Here is a 13,820-nt window from a genome sequence, read left to right as displayed (position 1 = left end):
ATGGCGCATTAAGGCATTCCCAGGTGCAAGGGGCCCTGAGGGAGAAGCCAGCATCACCACTGAGTCACCAGAACTTGCTTATGTGACTCTGAACTCCAATGCAGGCAGCCTACCTGATGAAGCATCAGGACTGTCCCATATGACTATGGACCCCAGGCACACTGAAGGAGTCACCAGGATTGGCCCATGTGACTATGGACTCCATTTTGGGTCTTGTGACTACCCACAGGCTGCACGGCCGGAGGAGTGGGTTTATAAGATCAAGCCAGAGAAGCCATCTTTTCTTTGTTCCTGTCCAGTCTGCAGACACACACCTATCTCTGGACCAATTCATCTTGCAACTGAACCGAAGGACTTTGACCCATCCAGGTACTGGATGTGAACCAGAGAGAACTACACAAGCCTGCAAATCCACATTTCTTCCAGAAACCTGAAGTATATGGACTTTTAATCATTTGTATATCTGTGATTTACTTTAACTCTTTAACATTTCTCTCCTGATTTATTTATTTCTTTTTACAATAAACCTTTAGTTTAGATACTAAAGGATTGGCTGGCAGCATGGTATTTTAGGTAAGTTCCAAGCTTATATTGCTCTGGTGCTGTGGCTGACCCCTTGGGGTCAGAGGGAACCTTTTTAGCAAAGAGCAGAGAGTTTAAGTAACTGGTCTCTTTGCTGGACCTAGTGCTGATTTGGGAACCTGGAGCTGAAATGCAATAAAGGGGGCTGTGGGCAGTTGTGGACTGGCTTCTTGATATCCAGTGTGGGGTGATCAGAAGCAGTTCGTGGCTGGTTGGGAAGCCGGGCTTCAGTGTCACCCACCAGCGTGGGGAGAATTGGCAACCCTGGGCACGGGTCATATCACATATGTCACCTACGGATTTGCAACTAGTTTAAGCAGCTTCTGAATCATCTGCGGTCCTGCAATTACATTGCCCCCAAGGCCCTTAATAATAATATTACAAACCCCTATGGCAGAGGCAGGTTGTAGGAGCAGGAATGGTTTGTTCTCAGGCTTCTGCCAAAGGTTGGATTATTAGTGCTGTAACACCAGCACCACCATCCACCACCCTGGCATTCTCCTTGAGCCATACGCACAGGGGCTTGGATCCGTGGCTGGTTGGCATGTAGCTTTATTGGATGGGAGATGGTTCCAGTTGCTAGGAAGTCTGAAAGCTGAGGAAGGGGGCTGAGAAGGAAGGTTGGGCTGGGCTGGAGGGGGGCTGCTATGTCTATAGGAGTCAGGTTCAGTTCCACCCAGGGAGGCTGGTTATGGGGCTGCAGTGGCTGGCCCCACGAGTGTGGCCCTACCCAATTCACGGATGTGAAAAACGCCTCCGGGACCATGAAACCTGGCAACTGTAGGGGGATCGCGGGACTGCCACCCTCACTTCTGTGCTGCAGCTGGCAGGGCGCTGACTTTAGAGCTGGGCTCCCAGCCAGCAGCCGCTGTTCCCAGCAGCAACGCGGAAATGATGGCAGCAATACGTGACCTCCCTACAGGAACCTTGCAAACCTCTCCCACCCTGACCCTATTTTGGGTTGGGCCCCCCACGGTTTCAACAAATTTCAGATTTAAATATCTGAACCCGTGAAATTTAGGATTTTTTAAATCGCACGACTGTGAAATTGGCCAGAATGGACCGTGACTGGGGTAGGGGCCTGTCCATGGGGCTGAGGCGGGTTATGGTGCTGGAGAGAGGGGAGATGTTTCTAGTTACACTGGGCTCTGTGCTGAGCCCTGGATTCTCCTGGCCACCCTGTTGGCCCTCAGCCCTGCCCCATGGAAGTTGTTAGGCCACAGGACTTTGGTAGGGAGCAGTGGCTGATGCGGGGCTAGGGTGCTCAGGCGGGGGTCATCACTTGTCCTGGGGTGTGGATAATGATGTAGCACAGGCCAGGCTGGCACCGGAAGTCCTGGCTCTCCTGCAGCCTCTGTGCGTGGTGGTTGTCCGGGGACACGTAACTGTAGGTGGCATAGCCTCGTGTGTGCATCTGCTTGGCCATGACTTTGGTCAGCACCCGAATGTAGCCGTGCCCACGGTGCTGGGGCAGGGTGTAGCCGTGCACCATGGCACCAAAGGAGTCTATGAGGCACCAGCTGACGGAGTGGCAAGTAGCATTCAGGAAGCAGCAGATCAGGTCAGACAGGAACTGCCGGCTCTGCTCGGTCCCCCAGTAGGGCCGCGTCTCGTTCAGCAGGTCAGCGTGGGAGACGTCCAGGGACGAGAGCCTCATAGCAGAGTCCAGCCTGGGGGAGTAGAGAGGGGCAGGCTAAAGCCAGGGGAGGGAGGAACTGGCTAGGTCAGGGGTGGGGTATGGGCTAGGGGGTCTTTTCCCTATAGATGGCACAATCTTTGATCCGGCCCCAGGGCTGGGGGATTGGAGGATCAGTGGGACAGGGAACATGGGGCCTTTTCCCTTTTGGGGGCGCCAGCTTCAATATGGCCCTGGAGCTGGGGAACTGGCTGGTTCAGGGAATTGGGGAACATGGAGCCTTTTCCCCACTACCGTGGGTGGGAGCAGGACTGTGTCATGTCTCTGCTTAGTAGGTTGTGGAGGGGGCGTCTCCTTCCTCATGGAAGCTTCTCCCCATTCCCAGGGCGCCCCCGGGAGCCTGACCCTTTACTGGGGACCAGAATGAGCCACCCATGACTGAACGGGATTTCAGGGGGGAAGATGCCCCTGCTCTGGAGGTGGGGGCGTCCCTGTTGCTGGTCTGTCCCGCCCCATAGATCTATTTGCTCCACTTTTTGCCCCACCTGGCTTTGCAGGATGTCATATTATCACCTGTGCTGTCTATTGTCCAACCCAGCTTTGCTGCCCTGGGCCCCCCGAGTTTTTCTGAAATGACACCTCTTGTGTTGGGGGTCCTTATGTGGGGGCTGCAGTGCGTCCCCCTCTGCCCCACACCCTCCATGTCTGAGCTCTCCAGTGCCTGCGGGGACCCGGAGCAGCCAGAGCGCAGGCCATGAGGGCAGTGCCAATCCCAGTGAGATGCTGCCATTGATGGGCTCCTGAGCCTGAGGCCCACATGGGGTGAGGAACGGGGCCAGCCGTCCAGTTCAGTGCCTTCTAGTAAAGCTGTGCCCCCTCGCCCCATGCCCAGGCCCTGGGCAGATACTGACCAGAACTCGGGCATGGTGCTGGGATCCAGGTGGAGTTAGGTGAAGTAGTTGGACACCTCCAGCTGCCCCCCTGCGGCCCCAGCAATTTCCCTCGAGGCCATGTTCAGCCCGTCCTGGAGCCCTGCAGGGGCGACGACAGGTCCTGAGAAATGCCTCTGATTGGGGAAGGTGGCTGTGAGGGGCCCAGCCTTGCATGTGGGGAGGAGAGGGGACCAAGCCAATCCACCAGAAGGCAGGTCTCACAAAATGGAGCCTGCATCAATTGAGCCAATCCCAGCCCATTCAGAGGCCATGGGGAACGTGGGAGCAGCCCAGGGGGCCTGAAGGCTCAGGATGGCACTGTAGGAGGCTCCTGGGGTTTGCCCAGTCGGCAGGGGGAGAAGCAGTGGCTGTGGGACTCAGGGGAAGGCAGCCCCACACATTACCGTGCATTACCAGCAGCCTGGAGGCAATGGTACTTTAGTGGGATCCTGGGATTTGTGGCCCAGACAGGAGATATGTGCTCAGTTGCAGTGGGGCTCTTCCCAGTCTGTGGGGCCCACATTACCGTGGATGCGGAAGGCCTGGCCCCAATTGACGGTGCTGCCGAGCAGAGCCCGGTAGGAACCCAGGTCCTGGTAATACGCCGTGTACATGTTGATGTAGAAATCAGTCGTCTGTTTCCACCTTCCGGGGAGACACGGAGCTGAGTGGGGAACTCCCAATGAACCACTGCTTTGCCTGGCCCCCCGAGCCAGCCTGGCCCACACCCTCGGACCCCGTAGAGGGGAAGGGTCCCAGATCTCAGTCTCTTCCTCCGCAGCGAGCCTGGCGCCAACTTGGACCTGTAGAGGGGAAAGGCCCCAGATCCAGAGCTCTGCCCTCCCGAGCCAGCCAAGCCGCCAGATCAGAGCCAGCTCCCCTTTGAGGGGAAACACCCCCCGTATCCCATCACCCACCCACCCCAAGCTAGCCAGGCCCCCCCATTGCAGCACAGTGGCTGAGGGGTGGCACCTCTGTCCGTGGCTGGGTGAGGACGGCTGTGAACTCTGGCCACGAATCCACCAGCACCTCGTGCCCAGCTGGATTCCCGTGGATTATGTTCATCACGGCGCCGTGGACCTGCCAGAGACACCGGGGGGAGGTGGGAGGAAGCCTGTCAGAGCCGGGGGAGGGGCAGCAGTTCCCACTCTCATGACTCTGTCAGAAGTCTCCCAATTTTTATCAGCTGGTTTCAAGCATTTTGGTAGAGATTTTTGCCCATCTCCAAAATGGCCGCCCTCACTCATGCCCACCAGTGGGGCTGACACCCCAGGCTGCCCTTCTTCAGAATGGTCATGTGATGAAGTGGGAATTCTTTGGACTATTTTTATGACTCTTAAGTGTGCCTCAGTTTCCCCAGGTGAAGGAGGGACTAAGTTTGATCGCAGGGCAGACTAGGAGATGTGAGGGGTGGGGATCACCTCCCAGGCTGACTGGAATGAAGAGAGTCGTTAAGGAATTGCCTGAACTGACACAGCTCAATGCCCCAGTGACTAAGGACGCAGCCAAACCCAGCTTGAGGATGAAGGCCTGGGAGGTGCGAGGTGGGGGGAGGAGGGGGCTTTCCCCTGGGAACTGACTGAGGGAGGAGGTCAGCAAGAGACAGAGCCTGAACAATCACTACGGCTTGTGGTTTGGCCAGCATGGTCCAGGGTTGAACCTTCAGGTCCGGGCTTAGGGACTCGCCATGCCGCGTGCCAGCAAGCTAACGAGCCCTGCTCTGGCTGAAGAAGCTGCTCCGTGTCACTGCCAACACAGGCTGCGGAGCAGGGTTGCCAACCGTACATAAATGTATGGCCAGTCAGTAAAAAATGTACAGTTTTAGCACTGTCCATAAATCAGTAAGTAAATGACAATGTGCGTGAAACTGGGTAGAAAAAAACACGTTGTGTTTGGACAGTGATTGTCATTGTTCAGAATCACTTCTTAGCTCATAAAACTGCACTGCCCATGACTTTATCCATTCCCTGTTCTCTGTCATCGCACACGCCCAAAGAACCCAACTGAGCAATTACTAACAGGTAAAGCAATGGTGTCCTGCCGAATTCCTGTGCACAGCATATGGTAGGTGAGTGCACACTTTTGTGATGTTGTGTATTGGCGAAGGTATTTTTAGTGATGTCAGTACAAAGTTTACCGTGTCAGGTAAAAAAAATCAACGTCAGCTCTTCAGGTCAGTACAAACTAAAATGCCAGGTTGGCAGCCCTGAGGAGCCCGGGGCCCTGGAGAGGGTGAATGTCTCTGACCAGGCGTCTGGCTCGGTTGGACAGAGCTCACCCGCCCCAGGGTTTATGCTCTTGATTTGTGGCCTCTGGGTCTGGTGACCCTCAGCATGGGGGAGGGGAGAAGGGGCTGGTGATGACCCTTCCCCCATACACTTGAGGCCTGGAGCCCTGGAGGGAGGCAGATCTACCCAGCTCTCTGACTGGCTGGCACGGAGCCTGCCGGCCACGCTGGGCGAGCAGCAGGAATCGGTGCTGAGTTTGGGAGGTATGAGGGGTGAGTGGGGAGGGGGTGGCTGGGAGAAAACCCAGTACCTGTGGGGAGGGACCTGCACCCCATGCTACCCCCGGACCCAGGGATTGGGGCTTGCCCCCAGTCAGCCCAATCTCTGCCCCATCACCCAGGGAAGAGAAAACTTTCTGTCCTGCTCCCATCCCTGTCCCAGGAAGTGGCGTGTGGGGGAAAAGACGGATCCACATCACTGGCAAGGTCTCAGGCAGGCTCCTCCGTAGCATCCCCTCCAGCAGCCACAGCCTGGCAGAGCAGCTCAGGAGCAGCATCCTTGGTGGGGATGGACCCGTGGCAGATGCCAGCAGGGATGACGCAGCCAACACCCTAGGAGGGAGAGACCCAACAGTTCCCTGTGACCATCCCTCAGCCCCACACACCTCCTGGAAGACACAGAGGTGTGAGCAACCGCCCAGCTCTGCTGAAATAACAAATGCTATGGGTAGACCCTACAATAACATACCAGTCTGGGTGCAGCGCCTGTGTCCAGCAGAGAACCCAATGTCCGTAGGGGTTGTTCACGATATGGCACCAAGGTCATATTCTCGATGCAGCATTTCCTGCGGATTCTCCTCATCCCCCTAAATATCAGCACGTCCCTGCAGTTTATATTTGAGCTTTTCAATCTAAAGTTCACGTTTGAGGAGAATTTGCACAAGTGGTGTTTGGATGTTGCCAGAGCCCAAGGAGTGCTGGGTCAGGACCTCAACTGAGTGAAATTTCCCTTGTAAGGGGCAACAAATCTTCACAACAGTTTTTTCACACAATTTGCTAAGCTGTGTTTGTGAGAGTCAAGACCCCACAATAACAAAGTGGTCTGGGTGCAGCCCCTCTACTCACCAGAGACCTACAGTGACATCTCCTGGCTGGCTGGCTGTGGCCCCATGCCAGGGCTGGTCTGGGCAGGGCCCCAGTAGCTCCCACTCACCTGGGCAGTCTCTGTGCCGGAGTAAGGAGCAGCCCTGGAGAAGATGGGAGGACCGGGTGTCCCTGGGGCAGTGACGTGTCTGCCTGGCAGCGGCTTGTCTTCTCTCTGCTGGGTCTCTCCCTCAGGGCTGCTCCAGCCTCTTATCCCCAAGCGAATGAACCATTAACAGAGTCTGTGTGGCCCAGAGCTGGGGCAGTTATGTCACTGCAGTTGAAAGGCACGATCAAGCCCCTTCTGTGGACAAAGAGGGGTGAGAGCATGGGGGTAGGCAGAGTGGGACTGACACAGGGGGCAATGCACTGCAGGATATTCCAGACCCAGCCTCTCCCCACAGGGGGTGCTGGAGGGAGCGGGGCAGGACCCCCTGGTTTCTGTTTCAGCTACTGAACTGTTCTCTTGTCACACAGGATGACACGAAGTTGCTTCCAAGCGAAGCTCCCTGGAAAATCCCTCTGTGGTGAAAGTATTTGTGGATTCTCAGCATCCTGCATCCGGGCCTGAGCCAGCGGAGAACAAACACCAGCTGGGTTCCAGCACAGGCAGCTAGGGGGCCCGCAACCCAAACACACATGGGGGCAGGGACCCCTGCAATCTATTCCCAGCTTTGCCACTAATCTGCCGTGTGTCCGTGGGCAAGTACCTTGTCCCCTTGTGCCTCAGTTTCCCCCACCACCGCACACACCCTTTGTCTGGCTTCTTTATTTATCTCCAGCATGAGCACTTGAGAGTGGCTGGAGAGTGTCCCTCCTTCCTGAAGAGCGAGAACTGGGAACTTTCCATGGACATAGACAAATCAAGGGTAGACATTGGAGGTGGGTGAGCTGGAATCTTGGACTGCAACAACTTCTCTTTAGGAGCCAAGTTTGCAAGCGGCTCGGAACAGCTCTTCCGGAGAATCAGACAGGCATGAGTGTACTCTGCTCCATTCCCGTGCTGCTCACTTCAACCCCGGCCCACCAAGTGGTCAAGCTGGGGCTGTGGCCTGGAGCCTGCCCCAGCCTCCTGGCTTGGGTCTGCCCAGAGGCTCAGACTTGAGGGGGCTGCGCTCTCCGAGCTGTGGCTGTGGTCCGTCCTGGGGCCGATGTTATCCCTGCAACATACCCCACCCGCTGGGGCTGGGGGAGAGCCAGGGCCACCGGGGTGGCGGAGATGGACAGATCTGGAGCCACGGACAGACCGATAATAACCACTGTCAGTTGGGAGCTGGGCCAGCCTCTGTTACTGGCCTGTATTCTCAAGCTGGGCCCCGGGGGTGACTGCTGGGTGCGGGTGCGGCGGTTCCCAGCTTGCACTGGTTGGGGGGCGTGTGCTGTGGGATCTGGGCTGTTTCCACAGAGACGCTGATCTGTCTGTCTGTCCTTCCCCCTCTCCTGCTCAGAGGCGGTGTCAGTCCCAGCTGATGCTCCCCCAGGCGGCTCCCCACGTCCAGCTCAGCTGGAGATGCTGAAACAGTTCGACCTCAGCTGGGAGTATGGACCCTGCACTGGTGAGAGCCACGCCCCCTCCATCCTGAGCCAATGGGAGCCTTGCTCCCTCCCCCCAGCAGTGAGAGCTCCCTGTGCCCCCACAGGTGAGAGCTGAGCCCCCTTCTCCCCCACATTGGTGATAGCCCCGCCCCCTCCCCCTGCACTGGTGAAAGCTCTGATCCTTCCCCTGCACTGGTGATACCCTACCCACTCCATCCTGAGCTGGTGAGAGCCTCACCACCTCCAGCAAACTGCAGAGCCCGCCGCCCCCCCCCCCTATCCCCTCGCACTGTGAGAGCTCTGCCCTGACCCTACTCCGGTGTTCTCCATGCACGGCCTGCCCATGAGGCCAACCGGCTCCCTTCTGGGGCAGCATGGGGGGAATCATCCCAGTCTTCCCGCCCCACAGGGCCTTGCCCATGGGAGCTGCTCCCTCCCCTGTCCCCAGGTGGCCATTGGTGCTATATACTGGGGTACACGGTGATGTGAGACTGTGTCTGTGGGGACTAAATGCCAGACCACCCTGCCCACTGCTGCCAAACAGCACAGGGGGTCTGAACTCTCGGGGTGAGATGGAGTGGAGCTGGCGCCCTGTAAAGGGCAAAGGCTCCTTATCCTATTCCCTTCCCCACTGGACCAGCCAGTCCCCCCAGCCAGTCCACTGGAGCCCCATGCCGGGTCAGAGACATTCATTCTCTCCAGGGTCCCGGTCTTCCCAGCTCAAGATACCGGGCAGCTTCTCCAACAAGATCAGGGTTCGTTAGCTCGCTGCCATGTGGCACGGGGAGTGCTGAGGGCGGCAAGGAGAAGATAAGATCGCAGAGCTCAGACTGGCCAGCGCCTAGCCGCAGCATGGTGGAGTCTCTGACTCCCTGAAGGCTGACGTAGGCAGCCGCCAGGCACCTCATGGTCTGGTGCCCTCCAGCAAAGCAGGGCTGAGTTCCGGGGCGCCACCTGCCGGGAAGCAGGTATCAGGTGCTCAGTCCAAGGGGTGCCCATTGTCTTTCTGGGCCCTCCGTGGACGTGTGCCAAGCCTTTAATGACGGCACCAAGTGCCACGTCTGTGGCTCTGCCCCATCAGCATTTTCAGCCTCCTTCCGCCCTGGGTCACAACCCCTCGTCCCATGGGTCACTGAATGCGTGTCATTCATGGGGCGGATACAGAAATCCCCCTTTGTCACCCCGACTCAGGGCTGCCCTGGGGCAGGGAAGGGTGGATTCAGCTGCTGTTTGGAGCCCATGGTGGAACCTTTCCCTGGTTCCCTTGTCTGGGGATCCTCTGGGGGGGTGGGGTGGAGCCAGAGCTGCCCCACCTTGAGCCCCATGCCCTCCCTTGAGGGGCCCCTGTGACCCCAGACTAAACCCTCCCCCCTCAAAGTTGGGGACAGCACCATGCCCATCCACTCTGCCCAGGGCTCTGCCTGCTGCCCACCATGCCATGGCCCATGGCTGCCTGTGCCCGCCCGTCAGCCCCCATTCACCCTTCACTCTCTTGCTGGCAGGGATCACCCGGCTGCAACGCTGGGAGCGGGCCGAGTCCCTGGGGCTGAGCCCCCTATCACTGTTTGGGAGACACTGCTGGAGCATGAGGGAGACCCCAGCTTCCTGCACTGGTTGGTATTGCCCCCACGACCCTTTCCAGGGGGCTGCGGGTCAGGCGTGAGGGACATCAGTCGATCTGAGTGTGGTGCTTTCCTAGATGCTGCCCAGTAGCATCGTCCCCCGGGGCTAGTAAACCTCCCCCAAACAAGCCCTGCTGCGTGTCCGGGGAAATGTGATCAGTCTCCTGGGTGCATTAGCTGGAACTCAGCCCCTCCCCCTTCGCTCCCAGCGGCTTGGCTTGGAGGGAGCTTTGTGCATAGATCTGAGGGGCCCGGGCTGTGGGTTCTCCACAAGTGGCCGTTGCAGAGCTCCACCCACCTTTACATGAGCAGGCCCTGGGGTCTGCTCCCTAACCCCCTCCTGCAGCTTTCCATGGAGAAATGCAGCGTCTCCCCTTGCGGTTGTGAAGCAGTGCTCCCTCCCCCAGCAGCGAGATCTGCCAGAGTCCGCAGAGAGCCTGGAACCACAGCGCCCAGACAAGGGGACCTGCCCCAGCATCTCAGTGGGGCGTTAATTCTGAAACCTAGTGAGGGTGATTCAAATGAAGGTGCCAGCACTGACTGGGAGGAAAAGCACCACTATTGCGTCCCCCCCCAACTGCTCCCTGCAACACAGCACCCCCTGGTGCCACATTGGTGCCAGCACTGACTGGGAGGGGAGAGCGCCCCCATGTGAGCCCTGCTCCATTCAGGCCCTGGCGTTTCCCAGCTCTCCCAGCCCATGATTGCCCCCTCCAAACCCTGCTTTGGGCCTCGGCCCTTTTGGCTCTGAGGGCTGGGCAAAGGGAAGGAACAAATGAAGACGTTTAAAAAGGGAAGAACAAGATCTGTCCCCACCCCCCATAGAGGCTCATCATCCCTGAAAGGTCCTGCTGTCTGTCCAAACAGAGCCTTGTTTTTCCTTCAAATTCTTTTAAATGTTAGGTGTTGGCCTAATAAACTGTTATTTTCCTTATTGTCTGACAGTTGGGTAACAGAACTGCACAAAGAAAACCCTGGGTGATAGGGTCACCCTAACCAAAACACAATTGTGCATCCCTGGTTTTAGAAGGGGTGGGGCTATGCTGGTGATGGAGAAGAGAAAGGGGTTTTATTGTGTTGGGCTGATGCTGAATGGGAAGGCCTTTGCTCAAATGTCTGATGTGCCGCTTAAGGCACTGAGGACGTGATGGTCTTTTGGGGCTGTGGGAAGTAACAAAAGGGCTGAATGAAGTCCAATAATGTTCTCACACAGGTGCTAACAAGCTAGAATCACCATAGGTGAATTATCCAGTCATACACTTGCTTGGAGAGGGCTTGGTGATAATGCAATCAGGTGTGCCCCACTTGGAGATAATGCAACCAGCTGCACCAAACTGTGAGTGGGGCACAGCACAGGAGGAAGGGGGAAAGCAACTGTTAAAGGAACATTTGTTTTTGATCATTCACACTGGTGAGGGAGGGATGAGTTAGAGGACACAGCTGAAGATACCATGAGGTGGGTGTTTACTTCTTATTCACATTGATACATATTGTTGTGGTGCTTTCCAAAGATAATGCTGGGTTCCCTTTCCCTCTAAGGAAGCCCTTCTTATTTCGTACACAGATTCAGGGCATGGCAGTGGGGAAATATATGCCTCTTAAGGGTTTCTAGGGAAGATATTTAGTGATCCTGGATGTTCAGGAGGAGCTCGAGGCCATGGTATTCACTAGTTTTCTAAAGGAAGTTCTAGCTATTTGAAGCTGCCCTCCTTCCTTCAGACAACCCCTGGCAGAAGGGATTACACACCCAGAGCTCTTTGGGAGAGTAGGACAGACCCTGTAAGGTCAGTTATGGGGGAAGAGAAAGGGCAGGCCCCATGGGGATGGAGCTGGGAGATATTGTTCATCCCACTGGGCCTGACACTGATCCCTCCCTTGGCTTCCTTTAGCCCCAATTCTGCCAGGTCCCTATGGTGGCTGGGCAGGGGGCTCAGGAGGGGGTCATGCCCGGCTCTGGGTCATGGAGGATGAAGTGGCAAAGGCCAGGCTGGCACTGGAAGGTCCATGAGGTTACAGCTGATGGGGCGACCAGCAGCATCCAGGAGGAAGGAGCTGGGGAAGAGGCAGATCAGGCCAGAGACGGACCACTGGCTCAGCTCCTTATCCCCATAGGCCCCCATCTTGTTCAGCAGGTCAGCTTGGGAGCCATCCAGGGACGAGAACCTCCCATCTGGGTCTAGCCTAGGGCAGCAGAGAGCAGCAGGGCCTTGCCTTCAGGGTGAGCAGTTGGGTGTCAGACCCCAAAATCTGGAGATTCTTTCCAAAGCAGGTGACACTGTACACACTGGTCTGTCTAGGGAGTGTCAGACTCCCTCTGCGCAGCCCCTAAGTGTGAGTGAGACATCTAGGGCTCCCCAAGGCATTAAGGGGAATTGGGGCCCCACTGCTAGAGCTCCTACCCCACATCCACCCAGTCCCCAGGTACCCATCAGCTCTGCACAGGCTTTAGGGAAGATAGGTGAGATGTGGTGCAGAGACGGGGAGAACAAAACCACTCCCTGCCCTTCAGTGGCACTGAGTCCATTTGAATCAGCTTCTTCCTGGCCGAGGTCGGGGGACCCTGTGCAGGTGCTGAAGCAGGGATCTCTCGCCCCACGGCTCGGTCTGCCCCAGGCCTATACTCCCTGTAGGGTCCCTGGGGGAGGCTGGGCTGAGTGCCAGTCCTATTGGGATTCTGCTGGTGGCAGCATCAGGACCCCTGTCCCTGGGCCTTGCATGGGATGAAGGATGGAGATTGCTGGCCAGATCTTGGGTGTCCCACTGCTGTGCTGCCCAATGTCCTCTCCCCTACACACTGCCCAACACTCCTTCACCCATCCTCCGAGGGCTGTGCGGTGCGGGTAGCTGCTAACCTGATCTCTGGCCTGCAGCTGGGATCTGGTTGGAGGCAGGTGAAGCAGCAGGACCCCTCATCATCCCAGCAGGATCGTTTGGGTGGTCGTGGTTAAAATTCACCTCCGTTTTTGCCATTGAAGCAGTGAAACGTTGTTGGCCATGTTGTGTGGCGACAGTGGCGCGTGCAAGTGGTATTGACTGTGCCCTGGGCAAGGGGTCGCACTAGCCAAAAGCTTCAGTCAGATGCCAGTGGGCAGTGGAGCGTGGCTAGATAGAAGGATGGGCACTTCGTCCCTAGCACGGCTGTGCTCTGGCTCTGTGCCCGTCTGTCGGAGCTCAGTGGGAGTCTGAAAGATTTCGCACAGTCCGAAAACTCCTCAATGGAAGGCAGCACCCAGGGGGCCCTCTGCCATAGCTGCAGAGCGTGGCAGCAGGGCTGAATGAGCCCTGGGCAGCCTCGTTACCCAGTGCAAACAGGCCAGAGTCGGAGGAGGTGGTGGAGCCTAAGGACTGGCCAGATGGCATTTTCTCAAAGGATGTGGCACAGACCTGCTTGATGCCAGGCTCTGGGACTAGGCAAACAGCTGATGCCAAACCGTGCGTGGGGTGTGGCAGGGGAGGAAACCCACTGCTGAAGGGGTACCTGCTTAGTGGTTGTGGGTGAGGAACTGAATCAGAGGACAGAGCTCGAGTCACTCAAGAGCAGGACTGGGCGGGTGTTTACTTATTATTCATCAAAACAGATAGGTGAGTTGTTAATGCCCTGCTTTCCCAAGGTGGGTGCTGGTTTCCCCTTTCTCTCTGACAAATCTCTCCTTGTTTCATACACGAGAAGTGTTTGCTCTGACAGTCCCCCAGGGAAGATACTTAGTGATCCCAGAAATTTGGTGAGGCAGCTCCCACCCGTGGTATTTGTTACTTTTCAAAAGGAAGCCCTGGATATTAGTCCCAGACCCTTGTGCTGCTCACACTATCCCGCAGACCAGGTTACACACCCAGGACGCATTGGTTTTCAGGCCTCCAGTGTTTTCACCAAATGGCAAGAAGCAGACCCTTCTTTGTAAAAGTTTTATTTTAAAAGCTGGTTGAAAAATGGGAAACTGTTGTGGTCCTAGCTGGAATCCTGCCACCCCCTGAGCCCACTTGGTTCCAGCCATGCCACGGAGCGACTATCACAAAGGGGAATTACACAAAGGTGTCTTCAACAATCCGTTTAATCGCAGCAGGGATCACAAAGCCCGAAACGCTTCCTGCTATTGGTCAATGGCGGCGGGCAGAGTTAAAGGGATGTGGGTGTCTTGGCTGTG

The 13,820-nt window shown here is 56.8% G+C and overlaps 1 pseudogene; it reads right to left on the bottom strand.

The window, feature by feature from the left end:
* Nucleotides 1–1,846: 1,846 nt before the first annotated feature.
* Nucleotides 1,847–6,239, bottom strand: LOC137142612 (glycine-N-acyltransferase-like protein 3; annotated as a pseudogene).
* Nucleotides 6,240–13,820: the final 7,581 nt, after the last annotated feature.

This window comes from Emydura macquarii, unplaced genomic scaffold (genome assembly GCF_026122565.2).
Source record: "Emydura macquarii macquarii isolate MOO-44397 ecotype Brisbane River unplaced genomic scaffold, CSIRO-AGI_Emac_v2 contig_3235, whole genome shotgun sequence".
Classification (NCBI taxonomy): Eukaryota; Metazoa; Chordata; order Testudines; family Chelidae; genus Emydura; species Emydura macquarii.
The sequence above is the reverse complement of the archived record's forward strand: the minus strand, read 5'-3'. Positions and strand labels throughout refer to the sequence as shown.